The 26,151-nt window shown below is 42.3% G+C and overlaps 1 protein-coding gene and 1 non-coding gene across 2 annotated transcripts in view; both read right to left on the bottom strand.

Annotated features, from left to right (window-relative positions):
- LOC145412272 (phytanoyl-CoA dioxygenase, peroxisomal-like) overlaps positions 1 to 26,151 on the bottom strand; it is a 99,668-nt gene that overhangs the window by 60,502 nt on the left and 13,015 nt on the right. The gene's annotated exons all lie outside the window — the stretch shown is intronic.
- Positions 9,941 to 10,059, bottom strand: LOC145412302 (5S ribosomal RNA). The gene has a single exon (XR_013899562.1). It is a non-coding gene; the product is annotated as a 5S ribosomal RNA (ribosomal RNA).

The raw sequence follows: 26,151 nt of genomic DNA, 5'->3' as shown, positions 1-26,151 counted from the left end.
ACAAGAGAAAGATATTTTTGAAGCACTAAATAAGAATTTCCAATTAGTTTTTACAGAAGAAAAAAATTTTGAGAGGGACTATGTGGAACACGAATGTACACACATACTACCAGATATACAAATAGCAGAAAAAGTCATGGATCTGGTTAAAACATTGATTATGAGGAATAGTGAACTTGAAAATAAAGTAGAGAATCTAGTGATAAAGGATGTGTCTGAAAATACTGAGACTACTATACAGAGTTTGATCCAGTCCAATGAGACAGCGAATGAAGAGATTAGAAATTTGAAGTATGAAAATGTTGAATTGAGGAGGAAACTAGAAGAGAGTACTAATAAAACGGAGAAGGTGAGTAGTGTATTAGAAGAGCATAAGGCAAGGTGGGCACACGTAGAAGAAGAACAGAAAGAAGTGGTCAGCTTAAGAGAAATCATCCAGGAAGAAAGGGAAATGAACAAGAAAAAAATGGAAGAAAATGTAGTGAAAATACTGAAGAAAAAAGAGAAAATAGTGAGAGAAACTGTAGAAAGGAACAGATATGTGGTAATATTTGGAAACAGGGAAGAGGAAGAAAAGGTTAGGTTCGTAAGACTCAAGAGAGACACGAACCTGGTGAGAGGAATATTAGGCAAGATTGACCCCGAAGGAGACAAGTGGGTAAAAGAAATTGAGGAAGTAAGGAGGATAGGGCCTTATAAGAAAGGGGAAACAAGACCAATGAGAGTCAAGTTTACATCAGAAAGTGTAATAAATGAGATACTTAAGTGACCTGGAAATTAAGCAAAGAGGCGGGGATGGAAAATATTATGATAAGAAAAGATTTGAATGAAGAAGAAAGAGAAGTTTTAAAATCACTGAAGGAAGAAGTAAAGGAAAAAAATGATAAAAGGACAGAGGAAGAATGTAATACTTTTTTTTGGAGAGTAATGGATATGAAAGTAAGGAAGTGGTATTTAAGGAAATAGAAGTGAAGGAAACTAAGGGGGATGGCTGTGAAAGATCAGAAGTTGAGGAAGTGGTACGGACAGAGAGTAGGAGAGAAGAGGGTATTAAAAACGTCAACAATAATTTGAAGGTGATATATACTAATGCTGATGGTTTCATATCGACAAGGATCGAAATTAACGATTTCTTGAGAGAACATGAACCTGATGTCATGTGCTTTGTAGAGACCAAATTAAGAGAAGCTATTGATGTTCATTTGGGAGATGGTAAATACAAACTGTGGAGAAAAGACAGAAAAGAAAAAACGGGAGGAGGAGTGATGATAGCAGTGAAGAACAACATAAATGTAGATACTGTGGAAATGGGAGAAGGTAGGGTTGAAGTGATACATATGAAATTAGAAACTGGAGAGAATGTTAAGAGAGATGTGGCGGCAGTGTATGTTCCCCCAAAGACGAGAGCATGGAAGGATGACAAATACCATGAGATGCTGTCAGATATGGTTAGCTGTTTACAAAAAATAATTGAGAAAAGCAATAATATAATTTTGGTGGGTGACTTTAACTGTAAAGAGGTGAACTGGGAGGAATGGTATTCGGGAGGCGGCAAGGATTCGTGGGGCACTATGTTATTAAATATAATAATGAATAATGTGATGATGCAATAGGTCAAAGAAGAGACATGGTTTCGAGGTGGGGACACACCAGCAAGGTTAGATTTACTGCTTACCAAAGAACCCGATGTAACAGAATCACTGAAATATCTCTGTCCTTTAGGAAAAAGTGATCATGTGGTCATTGAGTTCCAGATGTTAATGGGGAACGTCGAGCCAAGAGACGAGCTTCATAGACAGGGAAGATACAACTTTGGGAAAGCAAATTTTACAGGACTGAGAAACTTTTTTGAAAATGCGGATTGGAGAAAATTCAGAGAAACAAGAGAGATACAGAGGAAGTGGGATATCTTTCTAGACCTGTATAATTTGGGAGTGGAAAAATTTGTACCAAGAGTAAGAGGGAAAGAAAACAGGAAAAAGGAGTGATTTAATAGAAGGTGTATGATAGCAAAAAAAGAGAGAGATAAGGCGTGGAACAATTGGAGAAAGAGAGGTAACAACAGAACAAAGGAAGAATATAAAAGAACAAGAAATGAATACACAAGAATACGCAGAGAAGAAGAAAGGAATTTTGAAAAAGGTATAATAGACAAATGCAAGGATGAACCCAAACTGTTTTATAGATTTGTTAATAGCAAACTGAAACAAAAGGAAGGAATCACCAAACAGAAAGTAGAAGGAGAGGTCTATAAGGATGCAGCAATGCAAGCAGAAATAATGAACAAACGTTTCCAGTCAGTTTTCACTAAAGAAAAGGAGCTTGTGGAAGGGGAGGGAGTGATTAGAAATATTCTGGTGATAAAAGATATAAAAGTGGAGGTACAGGAAGTGTATAAAATTACTGGAAACTCAAAATGTAAAGAAAGCCCCAGGACCTGATGGAATTTCTAATTGGGTACTGAAGGAATGCAGAGAACAACTGGCGGATAAAATTCACAGTTTAATTGTGTGCTCACTGGAAGAGAGGAAAGTGCCACAAGAATGGAAGAGGGCAAATGTGGTACCAATTTACAAGGGAGGAAACAGGGAAGAACCCCTGAATTATAGACCAGTGTCTCTAACCAGCATGGTCGCAAAATTGTGTGAGAGAATCCTGAAAGACAGATGGATAAAATATCTGGAAGAGATGAATATTTTGGCTGAATGTCAGTTTGGATTCAGAAGTGGAAGGTCATGTGTTTCTAACTTGTTGAGCTTTTACTCAAGAGCGATTGACGTGGTACAGGAGAGAGATGGTTGGGTGGATTGTGTGTACTTAGACTTAGAGAAGGCCTTTGACAAGGTACCTCATAAGAGACTAATGTGGAAACTAGAATACTGTATATAGGAGGACTGAAGGGGAAACTTTTGGAATGGATGAGAGACTTTTTGAGAGACAGACAAATGAGGACAGTAATAAAGGATAGGATGTCTGGATGGAGGGAAGTAACAAGTGGAGTCCCTCAGGGCTCGGTGTTGGCGCCAGTAATATTCCTGATTTACGTATATGATATGGTAGAGGAAGTGAACAGTTATGCAAGTCTGTTTGCTGATGATGTAAAGATCCTGAGGAAGGTAGAGGTTGAGGAGGATTGTAAAATACTGCAGGAGGATTTGGACAGGATACACGATTGGAGCCAGACGTGGGAAATGAAATTTAATGTAAAGAAATGTAAAATATTGGAAATGGGTAAAAGTACCAGGAGGCCATCACAGAATTATTTGTTGGGTAATGAATTAATCACAAAAAGGAGAGAAGAGAAAGATTTGGGAGTGCTGGTCCAAGATAGTTTGTCACCAGAAAAGCACATTAACAAGATAGTTGGAGAGACTTATAAACTCTTGACTAACATAAGAGTAGCATTTCATTATATGGATGAGGAGATGATGAAAAAATTGATAGTGGCCATGATCCGCCCCAGGTTAGAATATACAGCGGTAGTGTGCCCCCCACACAAAAAGAAAGATATAAACAAGATTGAGAGAATACAAAGAACAGCAACCAAGATGGCCCCCAGTCTGGCAGACCTGTCATACAGAGAGAGGTTGGAAAAGTTGGATTTGCCTTCCTTAGAAGAAAGGAGAAAGAGGAGAGACATGATTGCAGTGTTCAGGACCATGGTGGGAGTAGATAAAATTGACAAAGAAAATCTGTTTGTATGGGATAAAAGAGCAACAAGAGGACACGGAATGAAATTGAAAAAGTCAAGCTGCTTGAAGGATATCAAGAAATATAGCTTTCCTTAAAGAAGTATAGACTTATGGAATAACCTGGACAAAGAGATCGTCCAGTCTAAAAACTTAAACGAGTTTAAAGCTAAATTTGACTTATTGAGAAACACAGACGGAAACCCACGAGCATAGTACATTCCGTGTATATCACCATTTGCCAGACGCCATGTATCCCAAATGGGGTGGTCAAGAGCTCAGAGTTAACTGCTTTACAGGGAGGGGCACCAATCCTCCACCAACCCCACTTGACACGTAGGGATGCCAACAGCATCTGGTGTTCCCAGGCGGTCACCCATCCAAGTACTACCCAGACCCAACGTTGCTTCAATTAGGTATATTAGGTAAATACTTAAATATTTGGAACGACTTAGACAAAGAGGTGGTGTGGTGCATGAGAAAAACATTCATGTGTGTAAAGGTAAACTTGATAAATGTGGATATGGAGACAGGACAACACGAGCATTACTCAATTCCTGTATACTACAAATAGGTAAATACAAATAGGTAAATACACACACACACGCAACACTCGCTTAACTTATTATAATGAGCTACCACTGAACAATACGTGACAGCTCTAAGAAAAGCACAAGAAAAATGCAGCCCCATCAGAACATAATTTTCCACTGGAAATGTCAAGGCAAATACCAGTTAGAGAGCTAGATAAATAAAATTATAAATGGACAGGTACTACTAAAACCAACTGACATTCATTCCACCACCCGACTCCCTTACACACACACATTGAAATCATACACTACTCCCTCAAACATTTTCTACCAGTTCCAGTCGAAACGTTAGGTGAGCAAGGGAAACCCTTCCTCTTTCTTATCCTGTTTTATTCTAAAAGCTCCCAAGCATGGGCTAACCAACCAACTGCAGAAATCCTCTTATTATTGCTAAAGCAAGCATTTTTATTGGGCCCATGTGAAACTCTTTAAACTACAGGCATTTGATCCAGCATGTATCAACCCCTTCAGTACATGATGTTTCCTGAACTGAATAACATTATCTGCCAGGCAAGAACACACTACCCTACAAAATACAGTACATTACAGTACAGTCAGATCCCACTTAGCAGGGGTTATGTAAAGTGAGTCCTCGATATACGAAAGGGATAGGGACCAAAAAAAACTTTTGTAATGCGAAATTTCATATATCGGAACGATTTTCCCTACTGAAATATACAAAGAAAGGGGGGGATGCATCCCAGGACCCCATTGGACCCCCCACTTAAAATTTACCCCTCCTATTTTGAAGTATGCAATACACAAATATAGTACTATCCTATTGTACAGACATTAAAAAATAAAACATACAACTAATTACTGTAGTATTAGTACTGTAGTATTAGACAGTGCAAGGCCTAAAGCTCGCCCAATTTCCAAGACTCCCTGCTCCTCCTCATGGCGTCTTATTATTTCCAATTTCCTCTCAAGAGTGAGAGTACGATGTTGTTTCTTCCTTACAGCTGGTTCCCGGGATGCTGCAGGGCACTTGGGAGGCATGGTAAAAATACGAAGAGGTGAAGAACAGCAAAAAACAGCGTAACGCACAGCGAAGCTGAGAGGAGAGGACGGACGTGACTCGACTGAGAAGCGTGCAAAAATGTGTTTACCAGAGAGGGATTAGTTCGTTTTCTCGCCGCAAGCGAGCACGGCACTGTGCAGCGCGCCCATTCTGAATTTTTTGTATTTCCTCTCATTTTGCTTTTCGTACCATCGAGACAGAGGCTTTTCGTATTGTGGAATTTGTCCTACATTCATCAATTTCGTACCATCGAAAATTCATACGTCGATTTTTTGTATGCCGAGGACTCACTGTACCAGGACACCCCTTGAATGTTGAATACCGCGAATAGTCCAAACCTACCAGAGAAGTCACTGATTTCAATGTTTTTGCTATTCCTATTACATACAAACCCATTATATTACCTGTAAATTAATTTTATAGCACATTAATACGGGACTTCCTAAAAAGACAGTACAGGATGATACACAAGCCCTTCTGGGTACAGTTTACCGTACTCACCATGCAGTGATGACGGTGAGAGTTTGCCGTGTGCTGAACAGCACATACCTGTACTCGGTAATTGTACTGTTTAACTGTATAGGATGGTATTTCTCACAGAAAGCATGCAAGAAAATCACTTTTGAACCACTAGGAACAGTTGATGCTGTGGGAAAAGCAGGATATCTTGAAATAATTTCCCAGAAAAATCCATGAATATGTGAACCCGCAAATAGCGGGGATTGACTCTACTGTACTGGTTTGAAGGGATTAAGTTAAGTGGTTTATCATTGTGCCCTTACTTGAATTTCTCCTACTCTTCCCTCCTTAACCCCTTAACCGCGGGCATGTCAGAGGCGGACTGTGCATCTCACATGGGGATATTCGCGCTACAACTGACTTTTTTAAATTATTTGCCAAAAATCAGATATTAGTCCTAGAATATTATAATTACATATGCATATGACACATACCTTCAGCTTTCTCCTGGGATGTTTGTTGAGCCTTCGTCAACTACCGTAGGACTTGTGGAGACTTCTGAAGTTGGGTAACGAAGTCTCCATTTTACACTTCCCGACACTCCGTAATATGATTACCACAGCCTGATAATATCACTAGAAACACTATTCTATGATTTTCAAGTAGTTTGGAATCCATACTCCAAAAAAAAAACACTGTGAAAGCAATGTAAATTACAAGCACGTACCAGCTTCCCACTCGTGCTTGTTCCCCGCTGGTATTCTGTCATTTATTATTCATAAACACACTCACACTTTATATTCCTAGTACTTTATTACACTTATATATATACATAAAGTATTTATCCATAAGTTTCCTTCAGTAACAGTAGTTTATTTTCACTCCAGGCATTCACTTTCTCGTTCAGTAAACTAGAGCAGAGAGCAAAGCTTTCACTATCACTGTCACTAGTCCAAGTATTTGTACTCATATTCTTATATTAGTAATTATTTACATTTCTATTTTATTTACACTATGTTATACACTGTCACTTCCAGTAACTAAGGGCTCCTTTCCCTTGGAGCCAGGATGAACTTGGGACACTGAAGCACTCGTACTGGGAGTTTATCACCATTTCCTCCACTGGCTCATCACACGATTCACCAGAAAGATTGTAGTCACTGTCCATCATTATCATGGATAAATTAGCCAGTTCACGTTCCACAGCAGAGTCACTTAGTCCTTTACCCCTTCCCACACGAGGTTTAATAGGGATAGAGGTCACAGGGCCCTCTAGAAGCGGTAGAAATGGAGAGGCGCGAGTGCAACGTGGTTTCATCTAAAGAGACAAGACTGAACTGAATGACGAGGCAGATATGGGGCCGCCAAGGGCTGACAACTTCAGCGTGGTGACAGCTGGTAGTTTATATGCTGTGAAATGATTGGCAGGAAATCTAGACAATATGTAATAAATTAGGTAGTTCCAGGTGAATGTAAATATCACTTAGGCCTCTCCCTTCCTTTCTTATATATATTTTTATTATGAGAACAGGTCATACAGCATATTTCAAGGGGAAATAAACAGGGAAAATTAGCGAACGAGTGCATGTGAGGTGTTGCCAGGTGATAATTAGCCAATTACCTTTTTACTTTTTTATATATACATGTACAACACTGGGTGGTAACCATATAACCAAACTATACGTGCTCCCTACATGTCAACAAGTGGGTTGGTGGAGTGTTAGTGCCCCTCCCCGTAAAACAAATAACTCAAAGTCAAATGGCCACCCCGTACGGGATTATGGCATCTGGCAAAAGATAAATAGATAGATTCTGTATAAGAATAGGGCATAAGGCTCATTCCAATGGATGAAATGAGTGGAAAAATCTAGGAAAGATTTGCCTAGTGCAGCACAGCTGGGGCAGGTGGGAGGAGAGGGTAATGGAGGGGAGGTAGGAAGGGGAGTCAAGAAGGGGGAGAAATGGCTAAATTGTCAACAATGGATGGGAGTACAGATGACAATAGCAGCACTGACTATTGTTAGACACTGGCAGTACTGACAGATGATACAAGCAACCACTTGAAAGCCCAGGCAAATTCAAAATAACACAGAATCGCAAAAGTGACGCCCCGTGGTATGATCCATTGCACCCGAGCGTCACAAAAGTGACGCCCCGCGGTTAAGGGGTTAAATACACCCACACCACACTCATACCTGCGCACACATGCAATGGGCTGCATTCACCATTGCTGGTCATAACAGCTTTGCTAGGGCAGCAGTGATGCAGGCAGTGAACGGGATCGCTCACTCTGTTCACTTTCTCTGTTGTGAAATGGCAGACATTGCTATGAATGCCCATCACGCACTGCTAATTTTAAATATTGTATTAATTAACTGTGGTAGGTGTAGGCGCCCATCATCCGTACACATAGTGTAGTGGTACTCTAATTTAGGGTGGCTCTACATTAAGTGGCAAGCCAAATTGTTTCCAGTAAACCACAAAATCATTTAATATGCCGGGAGGTAACCTTATAACCAACCAACAAGTGTTCCTTATGTAACAACAAGTGGGTTGGTGGAGGGTTAATGCCCCTCCCCAGAAAACAACAACTAAAAATATAAACAAGAAGCCACTGACCAAGATTGACCAACAGATGACAACCAAGGATCGAACAAAGGACATGGTATAGATTGCAACATGGAATGTAAGGGGTGCGAATGATGAAGTAAAAGAGGGAGAGATTTTTCAGTTGCTTGAGGGTGCAAAAGTGGACATATGTGGAATAACTGGGACTAAATGGGGAGGTGAGAGAGTGAGAGTATGGATGGAGTACATGTGCAAGAGTAGGTGAGAATGAGAGGGCAAAAGAAGGAGTATGTATTGTTGTATGCAAGAGATGGAAGGAGAATATATGGATGTATAGATCAGCTGGTTCAAGGACTTTGTGGGTAAAATTGAAAGCAGGACAAGTAGGACTACACATGTGGTCGATTGTGTGTGTATATGTGCCAATGCAAGACCATGCAAGTAAAGTGAAAGAAGAGTTCTGGCCAAATGAGGATGCATGCATGGAAAAGTTTGAAAGGAATGAGAGAGTGTTTTTGATTGGAGATGTGAAAGGAAATGTAGGGAATGTGATGGTGGATGAAGTAGTTGGTGAGTGAGGTGTGCCTGCAGAAGTGGATGAGAATGGCAGTGCTCTAGTGGACATTTGTGAGGGGAGAGGTTAGTGATAGCCACTACTCTCTTTAGGCACAAAACAATCCACAGGTATACGTGGTGAGTGATGAGAAACGTGGGTGGTGAAATGAATGAATGGAAGGGAATGATTATGTGTGTGTGGATGACAGAATGAGAAGGTGTATAATGGATGCAAGAGCATCCAGAGTTTGGGGGAGAGAACTTTCTGACCACCATGTGGTGGTGGTGAAAGTCATGGTTCAAATGCAAAGGAAGAATAGGAGGAGGGAAGGACAGGAGAAAGTAGTCCAAACAAGGAGGGTAGAAATGTTACAAGAGGATGAAAAAAAAGGCAGAATATAAGAGAGGAGTGGAGAGTGATTGGGTAAATGTTGGCATGCTTTGGCGAGAGAAAGTTTAATCCCAGATCGATACCGGATCGAGGTAAAGTCGATCCCAACTGCTGATCCTATTTTGGCAAGCCTCAGTCCTGGTCCTGGATTGGAATGAAAGATGATCCCAGATCGATCTGAGGCAGTACACCTCCCCGAGGTAGACTGAGCTGGACGATCCTGGATTGTGACATCACGGCAAAACAAATGTAGCATCAGCTCCTACACTGCAAGTGCCCTATTTTTTTTTTTTTTTTTTTTTAATATACTGAAAATGCCACTGTCAGTTACTAAGCTGGATATGAGGGGCTCAACTGTGTCTGGTTTCATCAGCAATGGGACCGTATTGCTGAAAATGAGAGCAGAATTACTGCTGACCGAATCATCTGTCTGAACTTTCAACCGCCATCGTTTTGTTTACAATCAGATGGGGCACTGGGGCTTCGCCATGGCAGCAGGACAAGCCAATCTGAAACTGCTGGACTGTTTTGGCGTGGCCCTTCATTCTTCATTCATTCATTGCCAGACGCCATGTATCCCAGACGGGGTGGCCAATGGCTTAGAGTTAATTGTTTTACAGGGAGGGGCACTAATCCTCCACCAACCCCACTTGACACGTAGGGATGCCAACAGCATCTGGTGTTCCCAGGCAGTCACCCATCCAAGTACTGACCAGACCCAACGTTACTTAACTTCGCTGATCGGACGGGAAGCGGTGTACTCAACGTGGTATGGCCGTTGGCGTGGCCCTTCTGGGTCAATAATCCGCCTCTATCCTAATCCAACCCCACTGATCCCACCAAAATAGGCCTTATGATTTAGAGCGGATGGAGGAGGTGGAAGGTGTGTGCAAGATAATCACAAAACAAATCTGTGCAGCATGTGAGGTGGTGTGTGGGGTGAAGAGATGATGAAAGGGGGTGCAAGGAACAGAATGATGGAATGAAGAGGTGAGACAAGATATGGCACAAGAGAAGAAAGCATATGATGAGTGGATGGGAAGCAGGGGTGTAGAGGAAGGTGAGAGATGGAAGAGAGAATTATATGTGGAAAGGAAAAGGTGAAAAGATTAGCAACATAGTGTAAGAGAGTGGATAAGGAATTTGGAAGGAATCTGAGTGTACAGTGGTGGGAATGTATGAAAATGTTCTGGAACGTGGTAGAGAGAGATAGACAGGGTGTTAAAGAAGTTAGTTGGGGAGTGAAAGATACAAATGGGAGATTGCTAGTAGAAAAGGGGGATAATGTGAGCAGATGGAGAGAACACTTTAAAGGAACTGTTAAACACAGAGTGAAATTAATGTGAGTATGAGTGGCTGGGAGAAGGGGGGAGGTGAGAAGACAGTAAGGAATCAGTGGGCTGGAAGTAGTGGAAGGAATGAAGAAAGTCAAAATGGGGAAAGGCCCAGGAACTGATGGTGTGTGGAGAAATGTTGAAGCACTGGGGAGAGATAGTAGCAAAATGGATATGGAAGATGTGCAGATTGGCATAGGAGGAAGGTAGAGTCCCAGAAGATAGGATACAATGGAAAAGGGGGAACAGAAATGTGTGGTAATCATATGGGGAATTTGTCATCTTGGTGTAACAGGAAAAGTATGTGGTAGGATACTTATTGACAGAGTTTGGGAAAGAACACAGGAATTAGTTGGTGAAGAAATGGGAGGCTGTAGGATGGAAAGAGGTTGCATAGATCTGATATTAACTCTTAGGTCTTTAGTTTCTAAAGAAGGGAAAGAAATTGTATGCCGCCTTAATGGATTTGGAGAAAGCATATGACACGGTGGATAAACAAGGAATGTGAAAAATACAATAGATGCTTATTCTAATGAACTAATTCAGCCAACCCCCATTCCGTTATCTCAAATTTTCCGCTAAATCAAGTTCCATAACCAAGGCTCAATATAAAGCCAAATTTTTCGGTATTTTGAGATATCTTCCACTAAATCCCTGAAGGCAATCCAAACCTAGCAAACTATGCTAACTATCAGTGCTACACACAGTAGTCTACACCCATAATTAATATTGTACCTCAAGAAATGCATTATTGTGTATGGAATTTCCTTAATGGAATTATGCTTGATTTAACAGATTTTTTCAGTTAAATAGGGCAAGAATACAGGGAAAAAATAATTCCATTCTCTCAGGCCTCCATAAAATCAGTGATTGTTAAATAAAGCATCTACTGTACAGCGCACCCCCACACAATGTGAACTCACACTGTGTGAATCACCTACAATGCGAGGTCAACCCAGAAAATGCTTATCTTTTATCGAATGCGAAATCTGTGAATTAAACTTCCCAACATGCAATTCGGCTGTATGATTCCAGGGCAAAAATGGACTTCCCGCCATTATCACAAGTGTCAGGCTGGACAATGCAAGTCAGTCACACGAAGGCAGGTGGCTGGCAACGAGCCAGATTCAAACTGACGGGTGGTTGACCAGCTATCTGCACGCCATCTACCGACTTTCCTGGGTAAACAGACAGTTCTCCTCCATATTGCCGTGAGAACGTATGTTGTACCTCGCATCCTGTGGTCCGTTTTAGCATCATAAGTACCCACCTGTTCATCATGGTCTCACCTGTCGATTCTGAAGGCTTTATGGCACCTCCAGGAGACCTCAGCAGTGACAGTGAGAGTGACAACGGGGCAACCCGCCCCACGGGGCAAGAGTAGACGCCTGAGCCTCAGATACCCACCCCCCTCCCTTCTTAACAAGCCCAGAAGTCATTTAAATACAAGTACATGGTGTTCTGTTCATTGCTGTATTTGTTGGTCCAACTAGAAGTACTGTTAGACAAAGTATTAGCCGGGTAGACTAGGCTGAAAGGGGACCCGAAGACCAAGCCCTGGGAGGGCTGTCCACCATTTACCGTATTTCCCAAAAGTTCTTTGGTTCACACAATGCGAAATCATCGAATGAGAGGGTTTCTGCCACTCATGAACTCGCATTGTGTGAGGGTGCACTGTATTAAGAATAGATAGAATAAATGGAAAGTTGTTCAATGCCATGTAAAGTATGTATGAAGGTGCTAAGGCTGCACTGCCTGAGTGAATTTTTCCATTTGAATATTGGACTGAAACAGGGATGTGTCATGTCTCTATGGTTGTTCAATCTGTATATGGATGGGGTTATAAAAGAGATACAAGCTAGGCCAGTGGATGTTGGAGCAGCCCTAATGAGAGAGGACAGCATTTGGAAACTCCCTGTACTGTTGTTTGCAGATGATTCTGAACTGTTAAGTGAAGATGAAGGGGAACTGTGAGGCTTGGTGAATGAGTTTGGAAGTGTGTGTAAAAAACAAAATCGAAAGGAAATTGTAAGGAAGAGTAATGTTATGATCTTCAAGAGTAGTATGTCACTGGATGTACAGTGAGGTTGGATGATTAGGATATGGAAAATGTGAGTGCATTTAAGTACTTGGGTAGTGTGATGAGTAAGGATGGAAGTTTGGAGGGTTAAGTGCTTGAAAGGGTACAAAAAAGAGGATAGGTTGCTGGTTCTTTGAAAGCAATGATAAACAGGGAAGTGATCATGGAAGTAAAGAAAAGTCCCCGCATGACAGTATTGTGATACCAACTCTAATGTATGGAAGTGAAGCTTGGACCTTGTTGGAAGGACACAAGTCAAGAGTGAGAGCTGTGGAAATGAGTTATTTGAGGAGCATGTGGAGTCACATGGAGAGACAGACTGACAAATGAGGAAGTAGAGGAGTGTTGTGGTGTGGATGTGGATGTGATAGGAAGCGTTAGAAGAAACACATAGAAGTGGGTTGGTCATGTAACAGAGGAGAGTGAGAGACTGATAAGAAGAGCGTATGTGAGCGAGGTGGAGGGGAGGAGAGGGAGGGGGAGGTCAAGGATGAGATAGAGGGATGAAGTGGAGAGATATGAGTGAGGAGGATGTAAGCTGGGAGCAGGGCAGTGAAACGGCGCTGGACAGGGCGACATGGAGGCAGTTTGTTTGTGGCCACCCTTTACGGGATTAAGGCATCTGGCTATAGACAGGCAGATAGATAGTATTAATGATGCAACTCGGTAAATTTTATCCATTTTCATAACAGTAGTGTAACTGGCTGAGCCCTGAGTGGCTTTGACATTACTGAAGTACTCTAGTAATGGCTGAAAAATACAGGGTAGTTGTAATTTCGGACAGTATTGCTTTACATTACAACTGATTTTCCTGTTTTTCACTACCAGCAATATAAGACTTTTGCCATCTATGATACTCTTGTCTCGAATTAAACATAATATCAGTAAGAGAAGCCAGCTTAACAAGGGTGATTGAATTTCCATATGCGACACATGTCTTATAATGACTCGGCAGTCTCGCTAGCTAGCATCTCTCCAATATGATTGCCTTGCTAGTTAATGAGTGGATGACAAGCAAAGTGATCATGATTGCCTTTCAGAATGTTAGCGGGCAGTTCACCAGTATTCATGTTAGCTTGCTACAGTTGGGTGAATGCTAGACACTATCTATCCATCTTGTTTATTGTCAGACACCTTAATCCCGTAAAGGGTGGCCACAAACAAATCGCCTCCATGTCACCCTGTCCAACACCATTTCACTGCCCTGCTCCCAGCTCACACACCCCTCTCTCACATAGCTCTGCATCCCTCCATCTCATCCTTGGCCTCCCCCTCCCTCTCCCCCCCTCCACCTCACTCACAAACATTCTCCTCATCAGTCTCTCACTTTCCATCCTTTCCACATGGCCAAACCACCTCAGTGTGTTTCTCCTAACGCCTCCTATCACATCCACATCCACACCAAAACGCTCCTTCACTTCCTCATTTGTCAGTCTGTCTCTCCCTGTGACTCCACATGCTCCTCTCAAATAACTCATTTCCATAGCTCTCACTCTTGACTTCAGTCCCTCCAACAAGGTCCAAACTTCACTTCCATACGTTAAAGTTGGCATCACAATACTGTCATGTAGTAACTTTTTCACTTCCATGCTCACTTCTCTGTTTCTTATCACTGCTTTCAAGGAACCAGCAATCTTTCTTCCTTGTTGTACCCTTTCAAGCCCTATTGCAGCTTATTTCACATCCCTGTCATAGGACTTCATGACTAGTATAGTATTACTATACTGAAATCTCAGTACAAACCAGCAGTCACAATGGGGAGGGGCAATTTCAGGCTAGTTTTTTTTTTTTTTCCCCTTTACCGGTAATAACAAAACAGAGGAAGGAAAAACAAATGAATAAAAAAATAATCCATACACCATATTACTGACATCCTACATTCATAAACAATCTGTAACAGTTGGACTTGAACAGCTGTAGGTTGAAGTTTGGGGGGAAATAGCTCTGGGGAAGTGAGTTCCAGAGAGATGCAGTTCGAGGAATAAAAGAATTCTGATGGGCAGAAGTTCTGCAATATAGCTGAGTGACATTCCAATCACGAGTGCTACCAGATGCCCGTGTAGGACAAGGGAAGGCAAGGAGAGGTGGCGCCATGGTTGCAACTTCATCTGAGCATTTGCCATACAAGTATCTGTAACATAATGCAAGGGAGGCAACATTCCTTCTTACTTGTAGGGGAGGTTGTTTATTTGTGATAGCAGGGTTATTAATAATTCCAACAGCTTTGTTCTGAATTTTGTCTAGTTGTTTTAGTGCAACCTCTCCACATCCATTCCACAAGGGTGAGCAATATTCTAGCTGAAAGCACACATAAATCATAGCTAACTCCCTCTGTCTGTATTTCTTGCTTCCTATGATCTCCAGTCTTTCAAACGCAGTGTGGCCAGGCATCTCGAAATGATCGGATCTTGAATTTGGCTCTCTCTTGTATTTTGTTTTTCTCTTGGAAGGAACAACAATTGCGGGCTCGCAGCCTTTGGTTCCTTCTCCTCGCATAAAAAAAAAAAAAATGCTCCTCAGTGAAGAAGTTATGGATTCTGTACAATAATCCAAGTTTCTCTGAGGCAGTTTTAGCAAGTGATCTGAAATGAGAGGTCCAGCTGAGGGCACTGTTAAGTAAGACAACGAGAATTTCAATTCTTTTGGAGATGGGAATATTACTAGTACTGACGGTAATATACAAATCTGGCGATATCTGTCTCTTTGTATATATTTGGTTTTACAAGCATTAAATGAGACAAGGTTATTTTGTCCCCACTGAGTGATCTCAGATTAGTCTTGATTTGTGGAGATGGCTGCACTGAGTTGAGAGTTAGAGATAGCAAACTTTGTGAATGGGTGTTTGAGTGTGAATGTAGCATGAAGTGTTGAGTCACCTGTATGTGAATAGATGGGATTGTGGGTGACAGATAAGAGATCATTAATATGGATTGGGAATAGGGTTGGTGCCAGAACTGATCCTTGTGGCACACTGGCATTAACTGAGTGGAAACTGGAATATACATCATCTACCATCTACTTTTACTCTTATTTTTCTGTTGCTGAGATGAGGATAGCAGAGACATAAAAGACGTTAGTCCACAGAAAGGGAGTTTGGATAGCAGGGAACAGTGCCACACTCTGTCAAAAGTTTTAGAAATATCAAGGGCTATTGCATGAGTTTCTTCATGTTGGTCAATTGATTGATGGATAGTATGAGTCAGGAGATTGAGCATATCAATGGTGGTTCTTTCGTGACAAAAAACATATTGTCTATTACTAATAAGCTGTTGGATTCGTGATGTGTAACATGTGCTTGTTAATTACAATTTCAAATACTTTACCAACAGAAGACATGATAGCTATTGGTCTGTAATTAGTGGGGTCAGAGGAACTTCCTTTCTTTGGAATTGGTGGCTACTGGCTTCTTTCCATGAAATAGGGAATGAAGAAGTATGTATCCATAGTCTGAATAATTTAGCTAGAACAGAGGCAACTACTGGGAAGCACTTTTTCAAAACAATTGGAGGAATTCCATCTAGTCCTGAAGCTTTGTTGGTCGGTAAATTGTCTACGATGGATTTTAAGTATCTAGCCTGGACTTTAAGTGGAACAATTTTGGGAAAGTAAAGTTCTAGTACAGGGACATTCTGGCTGACATCCTCTACGGTAGAATTTCTGGCAAATGTACTGACAAGGATATTCACTTTACCATGCAGATCATTTGTAACATTACCATCTGAAAATTTAAGTGGGGGAATAGATGATGACTGGTTAAAGTTATTATCGAAAGAAATGAGAGTTGACCAGAATATTCTATTGTCATTAGGATTGTTAAGTAGTTTTGATGCTTGGTTTTGAAGAAAGATTGATTTAGCAGGATTTATTACTGCTTTTGCGTAGTCTCTAACAATTTTAAACTGACAGACTGATTCAGATGTTTTTTATTTTAATTTGTGGATTGCACAATTACCTTTTTTTTTATCCCACCCCGTGGTGTGCAAAATATGAAGGAAAAAAGTTTTTTTTTTAGTTTTTGTTTATTATAAACTTGAAGATAAACACCCAGGACATCATCTGGTAAAAAAAAAATAATCATCTCTCTCTCTCTCTCTCCGTCTTTGCATAGGGCCATGAGTAAGTTTATGTAGGAGAGTAGTGAAAAAAAAAAAAAAAAAAGTTTTTTGTTTATTATAAACTTAAGATAAACATCCAGGGCATCATCTGGTGAAAAGAAAAAATCTCTTTCTCTCCGTCTGCATATCGCCATGCATAAGTTTGCACAGGGGTGGAATAGTTATTGGTGATGCACGGCCAACACCGCCTGAGCTGTGGCTCGCAACGTGATGCTACCCAGCCTGAGCTGTGGCTCACAATCCACAGGTTAAGTAAACGTTATATGCTATGACTTTTGGGCCGTTGCTCTGGCACAATTCCTATCAAACCATGTTGGGGAGTTTGATCTTTTAATGTAATCCTGATTTGGTAAGAATAAATCCATACCAGCTGGTATAAAGTTATTAATGTGGGACTGGGTAGAACTAATATCACTAGAGAAGAAAGACTGCCATGGAATGTCAGCAAGATAATTTCTAAATCCATTCCAGTTTGCCCTATCAAAGTGTCATCGGGTCACCCTGACAGGTCCAGAACAGGGGGTTAGGGGGAGCCGACTAATGAGGCTTTAATGAGATTGTGGTCGGAGGATACAAGTGGTGACGGTGCTTCTATCCTGTATTGATCTGGATTATTTGTCAGGAATAGGTCCATGAGATAGGCATTATGGTCAGGATTATCTGGTATTCTGGTTGGATGCTTAACCAATGGCATGAGATTAAACAATTCTGCAACCAGCTTGCACTCTAGACCAGTATCGTCAGTCTTGGCAGAGTGCAATAACCATTTTACATTATGTATGTTAAAATCACCCAAAACGGTAATTTCAGTGCTAAGGGTAAGGTTAAGGTTACTCAACTGTGTGGATATGGAGTCAACTACACTGGCTTCTGAAGGAGCACTGGGGGAGTGATAGACTACACAGATATATATGGTAATACAGTAATCTTCCCCATATCAGACGTAATACAGCCAAAGGCATGTCCGGGAAGTGGTTTTGTCCGGATACTGGGCCCCTGCCTCCTAAACGGGTACTTTTGGACCCTAACCCAGCCTAACTTTGAAAGCCACCTAAATAACTCCCTACCGAACATGCATAGCACCTATTTAAGACCCTATTCACACAAATAAGGGACATAAAACATGAAATAAATGAAAAGGAACCAGAGAATGAGGAATTAGAAGAAAGTATGGAAAATATTTAGCAGTGTACCCCACCTAGGGTAGGGGGAGTTTTCATGAATACTCCCCCAGTATCCCTGCTTGTCGTAAAAGGCGACTAAAAGGGTTGGCGGAGGGTTAATGCCTCTCCCCAGAAAACAATTAACTAAAAAGACAAACAATAAGCCTCGGACAAGGACAAACCAAAAGATGACAACCAAGGACCGGACAAAGGACATGGTAATCGGAACGTGGAATGTAAGGGGAGCAAATGATGAGGTGAAAGAGAGAGAGATTGTCCAGGTGCTTGAGGGTGCGAAAGTTGATATATGCGGAATAACTGAAACGAAATGGGGAGGTGAGAGTGTGAGGGAATGGGAGTATGGATGGGGTATATGTGCAGGAGTAGGTGAGAATGAGAGGGCAAAAGAAGGAGTATGTATAGTTGTGAGTAAAAGATGGAAGAAGAGCATAAGAGAGTATGGATCAGTTGGGTCAAGGATTGTGTGGGTAAGATTGAAACTTGGAATACAAATGTGGGCGATTGTTTGTATGCGCCAACGCAAGATCGTGCAAGCAGAGTGAGAGAAGAGTTCTGGACAAATGTGGAAGTAAGCATGGAAAAGTTTGGAAGGAATGAGAGTGTATTTGATCAGTGATATGAATGATAAAGTAGGGAATGTGAAGGTGGATGGAATAGTTGGTGAGTCGGGTGTACCTGCTGAGATAGATGGAAATGGAAGTGCGTTAGTGGACATTTGTGCTGGGAGGGGGTTGGTGATAGCCAAAACCCTCTTCAGGCACAAAATGATCTACAGGTATACATGGCGAGTGATGAGAAAGGTGGGTGGTGAACTGAATGAAAGGAAGGCAATGACTGATTATGTGTGTGTGGATGAAAGGATGCGAAAAGGTGTAATGGATGCAAGAGCTTATAGAGGTTGGGGGAGTGGACTTTCTGACCACTACTTGGTGGTGGCCAGAATCAAGGTCCAATTAGGATGGAGAAATAGAAGAAGGGAAGGATGGGAAGAAGGAGTATTTGTAAGGAGAGTGGAAAGGTTACAAGAGGATGAGAAAAAGGCAGAGTATAAGAGAGAAGTGGAGGAAAAATTGGGCAAATGTGAATTGGAGCAGATGGGGGACGTGGAAGGTGTGTGCAGGATATTTAAAGAAGAAATATGTGCAGCATGTGATGTGGTGTGTGGGATGAAGAGAAGATGGAGGGGTGTGCAAGGAATAGCGTGGTGGAATGAGGAGGTGAGACAGGCTGTGGCATAAAAGAAGAAAGCATACAATGAATGGATGAGAAATAGGGGCGTGGAAGAAGTTGAAAGGCGGAAGAAAGAGTTATATGTAGAAAGAAAGAAAGAGGTGAAAAGATTAGTAAGAGAGAGTAAGAAGAGAGCGGATGAGGAATTTGGAAGGAACTTGAGTGTAAAGTGGAGGGACTGTAAGAAAATGTTCTTGAAAGAGGTGAAAAGAGTAAGACAGGGTGGAAGTGAAGTTAGCAGGGGAGTGAAAGATAAAAATGGTAGCTTACTAGTGGAGAAGGGAGAAAAAGTGAGAAGATGGAGAGAACACTTTAAGGAATTGTTGAACATAGAGGATGGAAGTAATGCGAGTATAAGTGGCTGGGGAATGGCTGGGAGAAGGAGGGAGGTGAGAAGACAGGAAGAAATCAGTAGGATAGAAGTTGTGGAAGCAATGAAGAAAGTTAAATTGGGGAAAGTCCCAGGAATTGATGGAGTGTGTGGTGAAATGCTGAAGCATGGGGGAGAGATAGCAGCAGAATGGATGTGGAAAATGTGCAGATTGGCCTGGGAGGAAGGTAGAGTCCCAGAGGATTGGAAGTCAGGTATAATTATTCCCTTGTACAAAGGAAAAGGGGAAAAAGAAGTGTGTGGTAAACATAGGGGCATCTGTCTTCTTAGTATAATAGGAAAAGTGTATGGTAGGATACTTACTGACAGAGTTAGAGAAAGAACAGAGGAATTAGTTGGAGAAGAACAGGGAGGCTTTAGGAAGGGAAGAGGTTGTGTAGATCAGATATTCATTCTTAGATCTTTAGTGCAAACGTTTCTAGACAAGGGAAAGAAGTTGTATGCGGCTTTCCTGGATTTGGAGAAAGCACATGACAGGGTGGATAGACAAGGATTGTGGAAAGTATTAAGAATATATGGAGTAGATGGGAAGTTGTTGAATGCTGTGAAGAGTATGTATGATGGCGCTAAGGCTGCAGTGCGTGTAGATGGTGAACTGAGTGAATTTTTCTCTTTGAAGGCTGGATTGAAACAGGGATATGTCATGTCTCCATGGTTGTTCAATCTGCACATGGATGGGGTAATAAAAGAGGTACAAGGTAGGGTAGTGGATGTTGGAGTGGCCCTGGGAGAGAGGGTAATGTATGGAAACTCCGTGTACTGTTGTTTGCAGATGATACTGTGTTGTTGAGTGAAGACGAAGGAGAGCTGCATGGGTTGGTGGATGAGTTTGGGAGAGTGTGTAAGAAACGGAATCTAAAGGTGAATGTAGGGAAGAGTAAAGTGATGGTCTTTGAGAAAGGTGAAATCAGTGAATGTACAGTGAGGTTGGATGGTGAGGAATTGGAAAATGTGAGTATGTTTAAGTAATTGGGTAGTATGATGAGTAAGGATGGAGGTTTGGAGGGTGATGTGCTTGAAAGGGTACAGCAGGGAAGAAAGGTTGCTGGTTCTTTGAAAGCAGTGATAAGAAACAGGGAAGTGAGCATGGAAGTGAAAAAGTTACTACATGACAGTAATGTGATACCAACTCTAACGTATGGAAGTGAAGCTTGGACGTTGATGGAAGGACACAAGTCAAGAGTGAGAGCAGTGGAAATGAGTTATTTAAGAGGTGCCTGTGGAGTCACATGGAGAGACAGGCTGACAAATGAGGATATAAAGGAGTGTTGTGGTGAGGATGTGGATGTGATAGGAAGCATTTGGAGGAATACACTGAGGTGGTTTGGCCATGTGGAGAGGATGGAGGGTGAAAGACTGACGAAGAGAGTGTATGTGAGTGAGGTGGAGGGGGGAAGAGGGAGGGGGAGGCCGAGGATGAGATGGAGGGATGGGGTGGAGAGGTATATGAGAGAGGGGGGTGTGAGTTGGAAGCGGGGCAGTGAAATGGCGGGGGACAGGGCAACGTGGAGGCAATTTGTTTGTGGCCACCCCGAACGGGATTGAGGCGTCTGGCAATAGATAGATAGATAGATAGTACAGCGTACTTACAGCACATCCATGGCTGCCTCTTCTAAGGCTATGGCAGTGGTGAAAATGCTCTTGAAGCACGTACAGTAATCCAGTGTTGTGCTGCACTTAATTCTTTGCACTCTGAGTTATAATTGTTTAACACTGCACATTCTGTTCTTAGTTGTGCCATGCCAGTTTCAACCGCCAGTTTGCACTCCACACTTAATCTTTGCACTCTAAATTCTAATTTCTTAACACTGCACAACACTGTAAATTCCCATGTGGTCTAGTGGCGAGGTATTGCAGTTTATTCACAAAAACAAGAACGTGCAGCATCCATTGTGATGAGCATCTACTCACGATGGTAGTTAGATGGTAACTGGGGAGGGGAGGGACAGCAGGGGGCTGGGGGCTGTGCGTAAACACAGCTGTTCAGCGCTGCACACCAAGTTCAAATTACGGGTGGGAAAAAATTCAGGTTTTGGGGGGATTTTTTTCATTTTTTGGCCATTTGGGGGTTCTAAAGGCCTAGGCCCAAAATGTCCGGTTAGTGGGCATCCGGATAATAAAGGGACTTAAATAATTTAGTTTAGGTTGGAGTAAAAGGGGTAGGAAACACGTTTCGTACACTGTACCTGTACGTATGGCTGTACACTGCTAACATTGCCACGTATCTTGTAGGTTGTATACTGACAGAACTGTCACTCATTGTCACTGTCGGTAATGATTACTTCTGTCACTGTCGGTAATGATTACATCTGGTGACTCAGGTGTCACGTCTGGTATAGAGTCGTACATATCATAGATATACAGAAATTTGGCTACTTTCTAACTTCTAAAATGGCAGATTATTGCACTGGGGGTTGGGGTCCTGGAGGCTGTAGTGCTGGCTCATAAGGCTATGTGGAAACTGGATGGGGAGGCTGATGCTACAGACACAATGGAGGTCTCTGACTCTGTGCAGGGCCTCTTGGCAGCAGAGGGCACAGCCTTGAAAGACTTTGGCTGGATCATCCTCTTACTGGCTCCCTTCAACCTCTGTCTCTTAGCGGCACTGTTGCCTCTTTATCTCATTTCTATCGCTACTTCCATGGTCACTGTTCCTCTGAAATGTCTGCTTGTGTTCCTCCACCTCTACGACAGGCGCGAAGCATCCGACTAGAAACAAACTCTCAAACCTTTTCTGTCAAACTCTCTAATGCAAAAGTTAACTGTTACTCGCAGTCCTTCATTTCTGCAACAGGTCAACTCCGGAACTGTCTTCCTCTGTCTGTATTTCCTACTTCCTATGATCTCCAGTCTTTCAAATGCAGTGTGTCCAGGCATCTCAAAATGAATGGATGTTGAAATGGGCTCTCTTTTGTATTATTTTTGTTTTTCTCTTGGAAGGAACTGTTTTCCGGGCACCTAGCAAATGGTTCCTTCTTCCTCACATTAAAAAAAAAAGGAAAAAAAAGCAGTGTTGGAGGACACCTTTCTCATCATTATGATGTCATATGGCTCATCAGACTGGAGCTAATACAGCAGCAACACAGGGGCGAATAAAACCCGTGTATGAAGTCAACAACTGTGGAGGGGTAAAAAAGGTACGGAGTTGGCTTAACACACCTAATCTCTTGGAAGCAGATTTTACATGAGATGTAATATGATCTTCCAAAGATAAATCCCATGTGAATGAAACCCCAAGCATGTTCAAGAATGATGCAGGATCAAGCTGAATATTATTAAACATTAGTGGGTACTCCTGTCGAAGATTTTATCAGGTTGATAGGTGTAAAAACTGAGTCTTTGATGCATTAAATATAACAAGATTATTTTTACCCCAGTCAGAGATATGAGCCAAGTCAGACATTAGGAGTGCCATAGCCTCATCCCTTGTTAGCTGAAGTAACTGCTGGGATGGATGTTGCGGGAACCGAATGGAAAGGTGGAATCATCAGCGTACGAGTGGATAGGGTTAGATGTACAGCTTAGATCACTGATGAATAAAAGGAAGAAAGTTGGTGATAGGAACACCACTGTTGACAGATCTAGGAGAAGAATGATGGCCGTCTACAACAACGGCTATAGAACGATCAGAAAGGAAGCTGTAGATGAAGGCACAGATAGAAGGATAGAAACCATCAGAGGGAAGTTTGGAAATTAAAGATTTATGCCAGGCTTGATCGAAAGCCTTTGAGATGTCAAGTGCAATGGCAAAGCTTCTGCCAAAGTCCCGAAAGGATGACCAGGAGATGCATGAGCACTGCAGCATAAATACCTACAGCTAGATAGTTTAGGTGCCGCCTCCTCCTCCTCTTTGTCTTTCCTCTTTGTTGGTGTCACATCTTCCTGCAGTTCCGCTACAATTTCCTCCTCCGTCTGTTGATGGCAGCCAGCCACACCAGCATCCTCATCCAGCCACTGTTGCAGCTCCTCCTCAACAAGGTTCCCCAGCCCTACAGCTGCCAATAATTCTACCATCCTAGATGACCAAACCACAAATCATGCTGTGAAGCTGAAGTCTTGGGGGTTCCGAAGAGTTTGTACCACCCACTCCTGTGCGTGGCAAATGGCACTTTCTGCCATACCTATGCCTAGTTGAAAATGGTGTCCTTTATGGTGTAGTGCTTGAAATTCTCCTGGGTTTTCTTGCTTCTGGTGTCCTCACAGTCAGCCTTGTCCATCCCATCCTCAGTCACAATGAGGCACTGCTGCAGGTAAAGACTTCTGTAGTGCCTTTTGCCACTCTGTATGACTCCCTGGTCCATGTCCTGGATCATTGCTGTGGTGCTGGGTGGCAGGAACAAGGTCCTAATTCGTCCATCCGTGCTGCACGGTTTGGTGGTGGAAAGATGGGCTATGGTCTTGTTACAATAGCAGCACTGCCTTCATTTCATCAAGACTGATGCCATACCTTTTTAGGTGCTGCTGCACAGAAGTATCAAAGCTGTGGTGGAACCAGTCATTGATGATATCCTGGTTAAACCAGGCTTACTTGTTCCCATGTTACTACACAGGAAGCCTGGCCATGATGTTCCTGAGAGAGATGGGCTACTTGGCCTTACTTGCTACAACTGGCAGACTTATTCCCATGTTACTCCACAGGATGCTTGGCCATGACATTCTTGACTGCCTGGGCTGCTTACTCTTACGTACTATGACTGGCAGACTTGTTCCCATATTACCTCACAGGAAGCTTGGCCATGATGTTCTTGACTGACTTGGGCTGCTTGCTCTTACTATGACTGGCACACTTGTTCCCATACTTCACTGGAAGTTTGGCCATGATGTCCTTGAGTGACCTGGGCTGCTTGCGCTTACCTATTATGACTGGCTGTAGGCAATGAGAACCATCAGTGTTGGCACAGACCAGGATGGAGAGCTGCTTCTTCATTGTTTCATGCCCTGGAGTGCAGTCAATTTCTTTGGAAGCTTTGGTGTTTTGAGGAGGAGCATGCCAGAAGAGCCCAATTGTGTCTGCATTGTAGATTTGGAACTCATGCTGGCCCTCCTCCTCCATTAGCTTCCACAGATGCTGTACAAATGGCTCTACAGCATCAACACTGGAACTGTGCAGCTCTCCAATTGCCTTGTTAACAATGCCATTGTGCCTCGTGAACCTCCACAGCCAGCCACCTATCTCTACACTTGAAATCTTTAATTCCAAGGTGTGCAGCATGCCTCTGTGCTGAATGTTGGATGTCCAGGCCACGAACAGACAATCTCAACTCACTCCTGTGCATACCACTTTAAGCACATCTTTGCCCAACTTCTCATTTGGCAGCTTCCTGGTCTTGAACATACTCTTCCCTTTCTTCCTGCTTTCCATTTTCTTTACTGCTTCCTTTGTTTTATCTTCAGTCTTCAGAGTATCATGAAGGGTTGTCTTCTTGAGGCCATAACTACCCATGAGATAGGCCCTGCTCATGCCTTTCTTGTGGGCCTCAATCACCTCCATCTTCTCCAAAATGAAAAGATTCTTCCTCTTCGCTTTCTCAGAAGAAGTCGTACTGGGAGATTCCATACTAGAAGCCATTCTTCACAATCACAGCAGAAAAATTCTTGGTAAAGTCGAGAGACATGAGATGCAAACATGGTTGTCTCAGCAAAACAAAAGACACCGCAAGACTAAGGTGATCGCATGTGATAGTGTGTCCACAGACTCTGGACTCATCCAAGCCTACCAGAAGTAGCCTCAAAATAGCCCAACTTTTCCTGGCAACAGATATCCAACCCAGCCCAAGTGGGTGGGAGAAACCACCACAACCTTGGCAACTGTGTTGTGTCACCCAGCTCATGAGGAGTAGTTCAGAAGGGCCATATATTGTGCCTCACTTATTGACCATTGTTCAGTAACTGTAAAACAGTTAAATGGGCTCAGAGGCATTTGGATGGGCTGTGTGATGCATCCTAACAACTAAGTATTGCCAACAGAAGTTTGGTGGCTTTGAGGCACATGATAAATCTTAAATCTGTTATATTGGGGTTCAGTATTGCAAGGGTCTATTGTATTCACATCTATCCATTTCTTGGCCTTCAATCCCTCCATCTACCCTTACACTTCTTATATTCTGTATGTTTTTCACCACTATACTAATTCATTCTATGTGACAGTACAATCCCATACCATCAAAGCACACTTTCCTTTACTCTGATCAGCAGACTTTCCAACATCACATTTTTCATAACTCTCCAAAATTCCTTACCATGTCCACTTGTAACACTTCTGTTCCTTAAGAGTTCCATTTTTGCTGTCCTCACTCTTAACTTCTAATACCAGTACTTCTATTATACCAGTCTCACAATCATAATGTCATAGGTTGTCCTGGGTCATGAAATTATGGTAAAAATCCCTTTATCAAAAAATGGCTGGCACCACTGACCATTTGAATAAAGTGAGCTCTTTTGGTAAAACTGCACTTTCAGATTCAATTGTTCCCATGGCATATTTCGGAGACAGCTTCGTGTTTAAACTGGAGTTATTTAGCATCCACTACTTTAATTCACC

Source organism: Coenobita brevimanus, chromosome 92 (assembly GCF_032717465.1).
Source record: "Coenobita brevimanus isolate Jiangsu-jjx chromosome 92, ASM3271746v2, whole genome shotgun sequence".
Taxonomy (NCBI): domain Eukaryota; kingdom Metazoa; phylum Arthropoda; class Malacostraca; order Decapoda; family Coenobitidae; genus Coenobita; species Coenobita brevimanus.
Note: the sequence above shows the minus strand (reverse complement) of the source record. Positions and strands in the feature narration are given on the sequence as shown.